This window comes from Hyperolius riggenbachi, chromosome 3 (assembly GCF_040937935.1).
Source record: "Hyperolius riggenbachi isolate aHypRig1 chromosome 3, aHypRig1.pri, whole genome shotgun sequence".
Lineage (NCBI taxonomy): Eukaryota > Metazoa > Chordata > Amphibia > Anura > Hyperoliidae > Hyperolius > Hyperolius riggenbachi.
In genome coordinates this window covers 291,636,478-291,649,291 of record NC_090648.1, presented here as the reverse complement: position 1 = coordinate 291,649,291, position 12,814 = coordinate 291,636,478, and the positions used below count along the sequence as shown (strand labels likewise).

The 12,814-nt window shown below is 40.1% G+C and overlaps 1 long non-coding RNA gene across 1 annotated transcript in view; it reads left to right on the top strand.

Annotated features, from left to right (window-relative positions):
- Positions 1–8,859, top strand: part of LOC137563697 (uncharacterized) — a 139,780-nt gene extending 130,921 nt beyond the window's left edge. Inside the window, exon 5 of the long non-coding RNA XR_011030408.1 lies at positions 8,187–8,859. This is a non-coding gene — a long non-coding RNA (uncharacterized lncRNA). The remainder of the gene's footprint in view (positions 1–8,186) is intronic.
- Positions 8,860–12,814: the final 3,955 nt, after the last annotated feature.

Sequence of the window (12,814 nt, the reverse complement as noted above, 5' to 3'; positions counted from 1 at the left end):
CTAACTAACCACCAACAGACAAACACGAAACCAGGAATAAGTGAAAGATACGATCCACTGCTTTTTCCGCCAGAGCGAGTGCGATCCAAGTAAGGCAGCAGAGCTAGCAGGATCCACTGCTCTTTCCGCCAGAGCAAGTGCGATCCAAGTATAGCAAGAAAGCTTAGCAGGATCCACTGCTCTTTCCGCCAGAGTGAGTGTGATCCAAGTATAGAAACAGAGCGAGCTGGATCCACTGCTCTTTCCGCCAGAGCAAGTGCGATCCAAGTATAGCAAGAGAAACAGATGAACAGAAGGGCCTACCAGTAACAACCGCTGCTCTGGTTAGCACCCCACAGACAGACAGAACAGGCAATACAAATAATACAATCCTGACTGCTCTAGCAAGGATGCCTAGTGCAGTCCCAAGAATTACTCTAAGCTAATCTTTAAACAATAAGCATGGCTGACACTCCAGGAGTGTTTCACAGGACAAACCCTTATGACCAGCGACGTACTGTGGAATCACATGGTACTTATAGAGCAAGCCTACAAAGGATGTGGCTAGGCAATTTGCATGACAAACGTATGCAAATTCCTCAGCAGCAGCAAGCTGCAGAACTGACAAAAGGTCTCTTTTCCAGAGACCTGCAGAATGCAGACCTGAACAGTGGTCAAAAAGCTGCCTGCGAGCGGATCATTAGAGTTGAAACATTAATATACTGTATACCATATACAACCAGCTATTATATGATGATGTTTTGTTTTATATCACACATTGAAAGAAATGTCTCTAGCAGAGCATTGAATTCCTTTGTTTCAATTCTATTTTTTACGCTTCATACAAGAAACACAACAAAAACAAAACCTGAAAAATGTTATATTTTACCTTGAGGTTATAATAAATGAAATGTATCATAATAAAACAGCTTTAGAGTAGAAAATGAGTAATTGCTTTTTCTGGTCTTGAAGTAGTGAAATAATTTAGTGCATAAGTGGATGTATCATCTCAACCTGATACTTAGTTGTCCACTTGTGGGTGATTAATCTGTGAGGACAAATGAAGGTGAAGAAAGATGGGGAAGAGCAACTGAGACAATATCCTTGTTAATTCAACATTATCTTTAACCCATTTTCTCTCAGTGGTTATATATGAATTTCACCAAGAGTAAATATGTAATTTTGGTTTTATTGCAAATGTGAAGTAGAACTTCCATAAAAATAAACTGACACACGTTGGTACTAAACTACTTGCTCTTCTTTATTTTGGATATGGGATAATTGACTGAGGCTTGCAAATTACTTTCTATTATAGAAGTACACTGTCACACTACAAACCATGATCAAACTATCAATGTTGCCATTGTGTAAGTGTATCATAATGCACAAAATGATGAACTGTAAACTTCACAGGGAGGTGTTATATTATTGCGTATCTCTCTGATTTCCAGCTCACTTCCACCCATTCTAGCCCAAATATCCTCTAAGGTCTGTAAGTGGCGTTGCTAGCCCCAAAGATCAGTGGCACATGCGTTGGATCTATACTGGGGTGGGGTGCCCCGGATGTCCCCCAGGTAGAGGCAGGCAGCGTAGCAGTACTCAACTCTGGCTGCTTGGTCTTCAGATTCTGCAGACATCTTCTCTTCCATTTTGCTGGGCAAGCCTACTTAGAACACTGTTAGACCTCTTTTCCACGGACTGTTGAGCTGCGTGTTCAGCAAGCAGTTACCAGGCAGTAGTAAGCAGTTACCAGAAAGTAGCAAGCAGTTACCAGGCAACAGCAAGCAGTTGTGAGAGTTTGAGAAGCATTTCACTGCCTATAAACAGTCTGTGGAAAGGAGGCCTAAAGTTCATGTAAATTTGGTTCCACCCATGACCACACCCACATTCTGGAGCATGGCCACACCCATTTTTCAGCTGAGTGCCCAAAAGTGCCCCAGATGTCTTAGGATCCTAGAAACACCCCTGCGTCTGTTGCCCCGTTCAGTACCACAGCCTTTAATTGTCCAATAAGACACCATGCAACGAATGGAGTTCTCTGTATTGGACTGTATGTTTGTTTATGAAATACATGCAGTGTGCTTTTTACATACTTATATAGAGATGGTCTACGAGATAGATTGTGTGCATCTTGGAACTGAGCTAATCAAATGCACTTCCTGATGCTGTTGATTGGCTCAACTCCAAGGTGCATACAATTTATATTACATTTGCATGCAATCAGGAATTATTAGCATCTCACTTGCCATCTATATACATATAGATAAATACATGAAAACATTTTTAACTAATCATTCCACTACAGTTTAGGCTACATTTGCATAGGTGCATTGTGTAACCACCGCATTATTATGTGGCTTTCTGCACTGCAATGCACCATCTATGCCACATTCACAAAGCGGCAAGTGCAGTTTAATGACATGAGGCATCCCAACGGGCTACATGCAGCGCGTTACCACAAAACACATGCATTAAGAGTGAAGCATACTTTTCATTTGCTGTATGCTTCACTGTATGCTACGCAAAGTGCAGATAACATGCAACTTTCCTGTTCCGTTGCAATGCATACCTTCTGTTACAGAGAACGGAACGCCCACTGTGAACATAGCCTTAATCTAGTTCTATCCATCTATCTATAAAAAGGTCGTTGCAGTTAGAAAGCACAGTGTATAGTAACAGTGTTTAATCACTGCTTTATACACTCAAAAAAGTGTGACTATTTTGATGCTTAATGTAATATGCTGTAACTACACATCAGTATGCAGTGACAAGATGCAAACTGCCTTCTGATACCCTGAATAACTGCTTATGTGCTTCCCTGCTGGAACTGCAAATGATGACTCATAGGAACACCTAGTAAATGAATTACCTGTGAATGATAATTGGATACTTTGTGAAGGAACACCTGTTAGTGAAATTTCCTGTAATCACAGCAATTATTTTGTTCATAAGGATTTATTTTAGAACTGTAGTGGGAACAATAATATCTGACTCAAAGTTTAAATCTTCTGAAGCAATTATCTGACCAACAAATAAAGCTGTGGATGATTATGGAAATGTACAATAAAGCTTCAGACAAAATATCATTTATTAAATTATTATTTCAAACATTATATGATTATAGTTTACTGTAACTTCCATACTGATTTTTATAAATGTATTTCAAGCAAGGATGAGGCTTCTATTATACTGCAGATTGCAATTCCGATTTGCGCTTTTCACTGGATGCTAGCAACACAAGAAGAAAAAGGCAGAGAAGAATGAACATGTAGGACTTTTTAAAATTTAAATCAAAAATCAGAATCGCATGTAAAATCGCATCAAAATCAGAATCGCATTAAGTGTAAAAGAGCCCTAATGTTATTACCAAAATTAATGAGAAAACGCTGGCATTCTCTAGACAAAACATTAACCTCCTGAGCGTTACGCCGCACAGGAGGTTTTGTAACCCCATAGTCCCCCACTAAGAAACTATTAGATTACATGAGATCAGTACATATTAGCTAGCACTAGGCTTGCTAGAATAGGTGGCCGCTCAGCCCCTCCAGCCAGGATCCAGCGATCACCGCAGCCTCCCCGGACAGTTCCGCTCTTCTCTATGGGGAGGATCGTACATGACATCATGCGCAGACCCGAACCTCCCCTTAGAGAAGACCGGAGCTGTGCGGGAGGCTGGATCCTGGCTGGGTAATGTATAAGTGGACTGATCGGGAGGATTCATGTAATCTAATAGTTTTATAGTGGGGGACTCCTGAGGCAGTTAAAACCTCTAGAGCGCCATGCCCGACACCTCTACGTATTGATTGCCAGTGAAGATCCTGCAATACGGTTTCTGCACGCTTTACCAGTCTATCTGGGAACTAGCCAGAGAGTGCGGCCTCACAGCTATAAATACATTGGCTGTAGGAAACTCATTATTACTATTGTGTATTTATATACCGTCAACACCTTCAGCAGCACTTTACAGGGTAGAACGTAATAATGGTGCCTTTTAAAAAGGGCGCCCCATTCACGTCAATGCAAATCTTTTCTCTATTGGCGCCAAGTGTATAAAAAGAGGGCCACATGAATATAAAACAACTATATTGTTTGTAAAAGGGCGCTGCATAAGTATAAAACAACTATGTTGCTTGTTATCTTTAAATTTCATTTCCATACCAAATGTATTGATTGCAATAACCGACTATTCAACAAATAATTGTTTCTAAAATTGTATAATTGTTTCTAAAATTGTTCCCTATGCTTCCTCAGAACAAAACTGTTTACATTTCAACTTTTTGCACCTCAACAAGCAGCTTCCGCAATTGTCACCTATGTACCAAATTATCATTTTTCAACAAACTTACTAAATCATATACTAAAAAGTTATTATTTTTATTATTTTTTATTCTATCATAATAATAAAACCTGTCCCTATGTCCTACTATGTCCTCCTGTGTCCGTGGTCACGCACGCCTGGGTCGCGACCTTCTGTGCATGGGTGGGCTGCTACCATGTGTGCATATGTCATACAGGGAGATCCATTTCTGGACATTTAGTTGCCCCAAGTAAGGTACCTTTGTCCCCACAATAATGGGAAAAGTAAGATCATAAGCTACATTAATTAGTTTTGCCAGCATCAATAACAAATTGACGGATTACAAACAGAAATTATGTTGTTTCTCAAAATTAGTCTAAAGGGATTTTATTACCAGGCTGGAAGTACCCCACAGGCCCTAACTTACTGAATTCACATAACAAGCCCTTCCTATAATGGTTATGAGGTGTGTATAGCCACCTTAGAAAAACAATATACTGTTTATGAACAGCTTGGGTCTTTACAGGTTTCAAAATTGTGCTGGAAATTCAGAAAAGATCGGACAATAAATACATTGTGGATCTATCTTTCGAAAGATTTAGCCCTTAATATTGATCACATATCGATTCGAAAACAAATTGAGTTATAACTGGATAGTGTATGGCCACCCTAAGATTTACCTTATGCTGGGTACACACGATGAGATTTTCTGGCCGATTTACTGTCAGATCGATTATTTCCAACATGTCCAATCTGCTTTCCGATCGATTTCCGAGCATTTTTGGAATGATTTCCTATTGAAGTGAACGGAAATCGATCGAAAAATGCTCGGAAAGCAGATCGGACATGTTAGAAATAATTGATCTGATAGTAAATCGGCCAGAAAATCTCACAGTGTATACCCAGCATAAGATAACAAGTTAAAAATAGGCTTAATGGACTTGATTCAGAAAACACCTTTTGTTCTGTTAACCACTTGCCGGCCAAGTGGTTTCCTATTGACAGCACAGATCGTCATTACAGCAGGGTGATCAGACTTCCCCCCTTTTTTCCCCACTAGGGGGATGTCCTGCTGGGGGGGGGGGAGGGGGTTCTGATCGCCGCCGCTCTGCTATGCCTTGCAAGGGGGGGGGGCTCCTCAAAGCCCCCCTCCGCAGCGCTATTCCCCCCTCCCTCTCCTTTCCTCCCTCTCCCTGGCTCTGTAGGCGGTACAGGACGGCGACGCTTCAGCCTATCAGACGGCGGCTATCCCCGGCCTATCAGAGGCCGGGGATCGCCGATCTCCTTTACAGCACTGCTGCAGCGCCGTGCAGTGTAAACACCGGGGATTTCTTCCCCGCGTGTTTACATTTCGCCTGCGAGCCGCGATCGGAGGCTTACAGGCAGTTCACGGAGACACCCTCTGTGAACTGACATGGATCGGCCGCTTTCCATGGAAACCCACAGACAACCACTTTACGCCAATCGGCGTTAGCTGGTCGTCAAGAGGTTAACACGCTTGAACTCCTATTTTTAAGCATCACTTTTGACTCATGACTCACTTATCTTTAACATCCAAAAATAAAAGTTTTATATTCATTTTTTGTATGAATTACCATGTATATGTGCAAAATTGTGGATAAATGTGCTCATTTCTTAGTAGAGATGGTAAATATGTTTCATGGTGTTTAAGGCTATGGCATCTTGCTACTAAGCCCTTGTATGTGTAGATTGGAATATCAAGCTTAGACAAGTTACTCAGATTCTTGTTCTTGTTGCCTTTTAATTTGAATGGTCATATTGTAATATTGGTCCAGGGTTAATTTTACCCTTTTCAGGTCCAATTTTCAATGGTGGAGATGGGTTGGATTGTGGCCACCACATTTGAAGGGTGCTCTCAAATGGCCAATTCGCGCTTGACCTCATTAGAACATTATTCTTTTGTGAGAATCTGTTCTTTTATGGGACAATTTGTAATGTACTTGTCTTATGTTTGGATTCTAGTTATTGCATTCCTATTTTTGTGCCTTATGTATAGCATAACTTGACTGCTTTGATACACCACTTTTATTATAAATGTTTAACCTTTCTATAAAAATGATTGAAACAAATAACTCTAAATTGATGCTAATTGTATGCTAATGTCCAATAAATGTATGCAGCTTGAAAATAGACCAATAAACTGCTGCAGTGGTTGCATTTTATTGGTCCATTTTCAAGCCGCATACATTTTACATCATTTGCATCTTATCTTATTGACTATCCTTATTTGATATGACCAAATTATTTATGACAGCCTTTTAGATATCAGCTTGGAAGAATACAAAAATGAAAAAACCGAGAGCCCAATATAGTGTAGTATGTCACGTAAAGGAAATATGACAAAACGATTACGAGTATTATACTCACAAGTCTGGGTTACCACAAAGGCAACCACTGGATGTGCAGGTGGGGAGAATTATGACCTGACCCCACTCAGGTATTAAGAAGTCGCTCTCTGTAGATAGAAGTGGGGATATACCCCTCCACCCGGGGTGGACTAGATAAAAAAAAAAACTGATAGTAACAGAGGCGCCAATTTAGAATAAAATAATTGGCGCTGGGCCAATAATTGGCGCTGGGCCAAGTTGGCGCTGGGCCTCTTGAATGACACAGTCGTGTGTATCTCCAACACTGTTTGCCTGATGAAGCGGGCTCTTGACCCGTGAAACGCGTTGCATGCCTGGAGAATTTATAATAAATTTTATTATTTATGTATAACGACTTATTGGCTGGTCATTATATATCTGAGGGTGGTAACCACCAACCCCCCTCCTTTTAAACAGATTTTAAATTATTTTATTCTAAATTGGCGCCTCTGTTACTATCAGTTTTTTTTCTTTTAGATATCAGGAGAGTTTTTCTCCTGTGTAACTTAAAGGGATCCTGAAGTTGATCACATAACATGAAACTGGTAGTGTACTATGCAAGCCTTGATGTTTGGCTGCACTTTTTGGTTTGGCAACTCAGCCAGGCCTCCTACTCCTGACATATCTCATCTGATCTCATGCCCCTTCTCTGACCATCACTGCTACAGCATTCCTGTATCAGTCATGCTCCCTCCTGGTCTTCTGCTAATTTCCTTTCTTGGTCTCTGCACCAAAGTGAAGCCCAGGCAGCTTTAAGTGAGGACAGGGCAGAGGCTTAGTAGTCAAACCTTCAGTTGGATTCTCATCTGACTTAAAGCTGATCCGAGATGAACTATAACAATTAACTTGTCTATATATCTTATCTAAAGTTTAAATAGTTTACACAGCAAATCTAGCTGCTAACAGCTTCAATAGAATATGATAATTTCTTCCTGTGATATGATACAATGACAGCAGCCATGTTGTTTGTAAACATTACACACAGCAAGCTTATCTGCATCTTCAGCACTCAGCCTGTGAAAAAAACCTAATCCCCCTGCTCCTCCCTCCCCCCCCTCTGCCTCTGAAATCTCTGGATAGTAATACTTTCCCCTCCTCCTGCCCAGACTGAGCTTCCATGAGCCCTTGCTACTGTCTGAAAGTGCCTTGGCTCTCTGAAATTCTGTGGGTGAGGCTTGTTTAGTTTATAGGGAATTAGAGTATTAAAATAAAAACAAAAAAGTATTTGGCTTAAGGAATGTCCTAAAAACAATAGGAAAGGAACACAATTATGCAATGAGTAAAAGTTCATCTCAGATCCACTTTAAGGGACTCATCAGAGCTTAGTAAAGCTTGATTATGACTGGAGCCAGAGATGATGTGATAGTAAGCCTACATACCATTCAACTGTTCAGCTATATAAAAGCACTATGATCCACAACAGGACCACCTCAGGACTAACTTGAGAACTGCAGTAAATGTGTTTAATGATAATGCACAGCCAGGCTGTTCTTTTCACATTTCTCTATTTTGTATCTATATAGTGCTGATGTCTTCTACAGCACTTTACTCTTCTTGGTGCTGGAGAAAATGATGTGAGAATCCTCACACACAAACTGGCTGGACAAAGATAAGGATGTTGTGAAAAGAAAGGAGAGGGGAGTGTTACAGAAGCAGAACCCTAAAACCTTCTATCAACATAAAGAAGAAGATATAATACTTTCAGTGTCTGGGTGGATTTTATGTATGTACACATATGGCCAATGAATAAGGATGTTTAGGAAGAACCCTGTATTAATTGGTTAGAGTGTGGGTGCATATCTGGTTATTTCGTTGTTGGTGAAGATCAGGCATTGAACCACACACTGTTTTCCTTTCTATTTATAAATTGCATTCTTGCAAAACATGCTTTCCATGGTGACTAAGCTAATAAGCTTTTATGTTTGCCTCAGAAAATTAGCAGTGTGGGAGAGATATCACAGCCTCTGACACCTGAGAAAAATGTCATGCTAGAGTAGTAAATATAGCATCTAGTTTATTTGGAGTTTACAGGTGGAGTGAATCAGCCTTATTTAACTATGCAGAGAGAAAGGGTTTTCCAAACTGCTTTGTATAGTGCTAACATTCCAATCAAGATGGCCACTCTCCGCAGAAAAAAAAAAGAAACAGGAAACAGACAACAGAAATCACTATCGTGAAAAATTGTAAAATTTAAAGAGACACTGAAGAGAAAATCAATTATGATATAATGAATTGTATGTGTAGTACCGATAATTACTAGAAAATCAGAAGCAAAGAAAATATTCTCATATTAAATATTCTCATATTTTTATTTTCAGTTATATAGTTTTTTTTTATAACACTGCATCATTCTCTAATATTTGCAGTTTACACACTACTCAACATGCTAAATGATTTTAGAGAGAAGGCTAGCAAACGTTTGACCTGTCCTCTGCAGAGAAAAAGAGACACTCGAGATAATAAGCTTTAGAAGACAGATTTCTCTGTGATTTTGAAAGCCGTGGAGCTCAATGGCTCTTTTGCATAGATAAAAACTGGAGTTTCTTAACACTTTCTGTACTGGAAACAATATTAGACTTATGTCTCTGCTCCTAATATTTTATTTCTTAGCTGTACTACACATACAAATCATTACATCATAATTTTTTTTCGCTTCAGTGTTTCTTTAAAATACATGTAAACACATACAAATAAGAAGTATGTTCCTTCCAGAGTAAACTGAGCGATAAATTACTTTTCTACTATATTGATGTCACTTATAGTAGGTTGTAGAAATCTGACAGAACTGAATAGTTTTGGACTACTCCCTCTCTTCATGGGGGATTCTCAGCATGGCCTTTATTCTTGATAAAGACACTCCCTGAAAAGGATTTATACGAAGATGCTGCCCAGCCTGCCTGCTCACCATACACTTTTTTGGCAGTTGGAATGAGCAACTGCTATTCACTAAGTGCTTTTAAAAATAAAGGAAACACTGAAAATCCACCATGAGGAGATGAGCTAGTCAAAAACCTGTCGGTTTTGTGAGATTTTTTACTACTGTAAGTGACAGAAACATTGGAGAAAAGTAATTTATGGATTATTTCACTCTGAAAGAAATGTACTTCTTATCTGTATGTGTTTACATGTATTTTCAATGTTACAAATTTTGTGATAGTGGTCCTTTAAAGATGCAAGAAGTGTCATATTTTTAATATGATTAACCCTTAGACTGCCAAATATTTTTTTACAAGAGCTACATGCCAGCGCCAGCTATGTTTGTGTTTATTAAATGTTTTGCCCAAATCTAGATTCACCAAAGTCCAAATTAGTCAGTAGGATTGTTATTAACTGATTAAACTTTCAGGACGTAGGTTATATGTTCTAATTAGCCCCCATGTGTGTTCTAGGACGTAGAAACTACATCCTGCATTAATTGCCGCTGTCTGCACACGCTCGTGCACAGTCACGTAAATGGTCAAGTAAATGATTGTTGCTGTTAGCTAGCAACAATCATTCAATAAAGTTAGAAAAAAAAAAGTTGTAAAAGTAAAAAAAAAATAAAAATAAAAATTAAAGTGACATAGTCCCAATAAAATAAAAAGTATATATTTTTAAAATTCCCCATTAATTTTTACCCAAACCTAGCCTATTTACCGTTTGTTAACCCCTACAATACCTAAACCTGTTTATAAACGTTTAATGACTGCCGCCAGTAGCGATCGAATGCAACCGCTAGGGCGAAAGTTTCAGGCCCCAATGCTCTACAGATGTAACGCTCTGCCATTCCCTAGTGATGCATCTGTACAGCTCTATGCCCCCTGAACTGTCACCCTAGCGAACGCATTCGATCACCACAGACACGCAGGCTGGGGATAACGTCCGCCGCATGCTCAGCTAGAAGTAAAATCAGAGGCGTAGCTAGGGTTTTCAGCGCCCGGGGAAAAATACCGTCTTAGCGCCCCCCCTCACACACACACAGCTGGTCGTGTGTTGCGCAAAGCGGGAGTGGTCATGCAGAGTGTGGGCATGGTCATGGGTGGAGCCAAATGTACATTTCCCATCTGTAAAACAGCAGGCTCCATATATGGTACAACCCCTTTTTAGTGAACTTCATGGGACGGGAACAAGTAGTTTACTATATAAGAATTGGGTATACATTGTATATTTATACAGACACATTTTCGTGACCCAGGGACTGAGATTACTAGAGCAGGATTGGTCATACAGGTGCATGGTCGGGATCTGAGGACAGAGTTTACTACTGTATATCAGGATTGGTCATACATTGTATATATAACGACCTTCACGGCAGATCAGATATTTAAGACCCTAAACAACTCCGGGCAAAGTACCACGATTGCTTGAGATCCTGGTCGCACCTGTATTGTAACATTGCGCATACCCATCGCCCGGAAGATGGAACGCTGAATGCTCGTGTGACGTTGTAACAGGATATATATATATATATATATATATATATACATATATATATATATACACGATCAATCTTTATACTGCAGGTCAAGCATAATTAATCAGCTGGGTGATAATCAATTTATTGCCTAAATAATGCCTGTCAGAGGAAGCAGGGTCAAGGCTCTGGGATATAGTGTCCTGTCTGTGAATGCTGGTGTCCCTGGATAGGTCTGCTGAGCCTGTCTAACGCACAGCAAGCTTGTCAGAGTGGCTGCACAGAGGAGAGGAGGGGGGCACTGACAGCCCTTCATGATAATAAATTTGAGCTGCAGCTCCAGTCTCACTCATCCTGGTCCGACTCCTGTCCCCATGCTGGCTCATTCTTCAAATGCTGCTGCCGTTCATCTTCCTTCCTTCTTCCTCCCCTCATCCAATCATCAGGCAGCACAATAGAGGGGAGGGCTTTGGAAAGGAAAAAGCATGTAGCCGAGCTGACTCCGGGCTGTCCATCCATTCTCATTCTGTATATCTGTATTGTAATGTAAGTTTCTCCATGACAGATAGTGGCAGTGGCTGAGCACCCTCTAGTCCCAGCGCCCTGGGGCATTTGTACCCCTTGCCCCCCCCCCCAAAGCTACGCGTCTTGAGTAAAATGTGGCATATGGGGTATCATTTTAATCGGGAAGGGCCAAATAATTTATCTGTAAATATTTTATAACTGTGGGACATGTGATGTGAAAATTAGGAAAGGTGAAAAATGAAAAAAAATTGTTTTCTGTATTTGCGCCTAATTTTCCCTATAAATGGACTATAAAACAAAATAGTTTTGGGTGAAAATTTTTACCCAAAAAAGATTGTACTGAAAAAAACAAGACATGTATCACTAAGATGGCATAGATAATTAAAAGTTACTGCTGTATCAAAACGACACAGCTAAAGTGTCAAAAATGTCAGGATCTTTAAGGTGTAAAAACCGTGGAGCGAGAACCAGTTAAGGTGCAAACAAATTTGAGAAGTTTGAGAATTATATTAATTATTACGATACAGAATTATACTAATTATTAGGAAAATCTATAGTAAAAATGGACCAATTGCATCTTGCAGTAAAAGCATTTTATGGGTACATAGTCAAGCTGCGTAGATTTACAGTAACATTTGCATATTTCTGCATCCAGAATTATTTGCATATTTCAAGTAAAGTAGAAAGTTGGCACTGAGCCAGAACTTTGCAATAAACACCTTTTAGATGTCTGTGGCAAAGGAATATGTGGACACAAAAATGCCCATAGATGCCCGCTGAAGGTGGAAGTAGATTTGTATTAAAAGCTTTTAGACTTTATTAATTTCTCAATGACCATGGAGAGTCGGTTCTTCATTAAACTTTTGTTTTGATTAAGAAAAAAAAACTTTTAGACATCTGTGGCATATAGCAGTGCAGTTTCTAGGTTAAAATGCACCCAGGGCGAGGGTGTAAAAATTGCGCCCCCCCCGAGCAAGGTATGGGTGCCCACATTATAGGTTAGCCAGGTCTAGTTGCACTTAGTATAGGTCCCCCCAGTATAGGTAGCCAAGAATAGGTACCCCAGTATAGGTAGCCAGGCATAGGTGAGCCAGTATAGTTGCCCCCGCTATAGGTTAGCCAGGTAGGTGCCTCCAGTATAGGTAGTCAGTATAGTTGCCCCCAGTATAGGTTAGATAGGCAGGCACCCCCGGTATAAGTTAGATAGGTAGGTGCCCCAGTACAGGTTAGCTA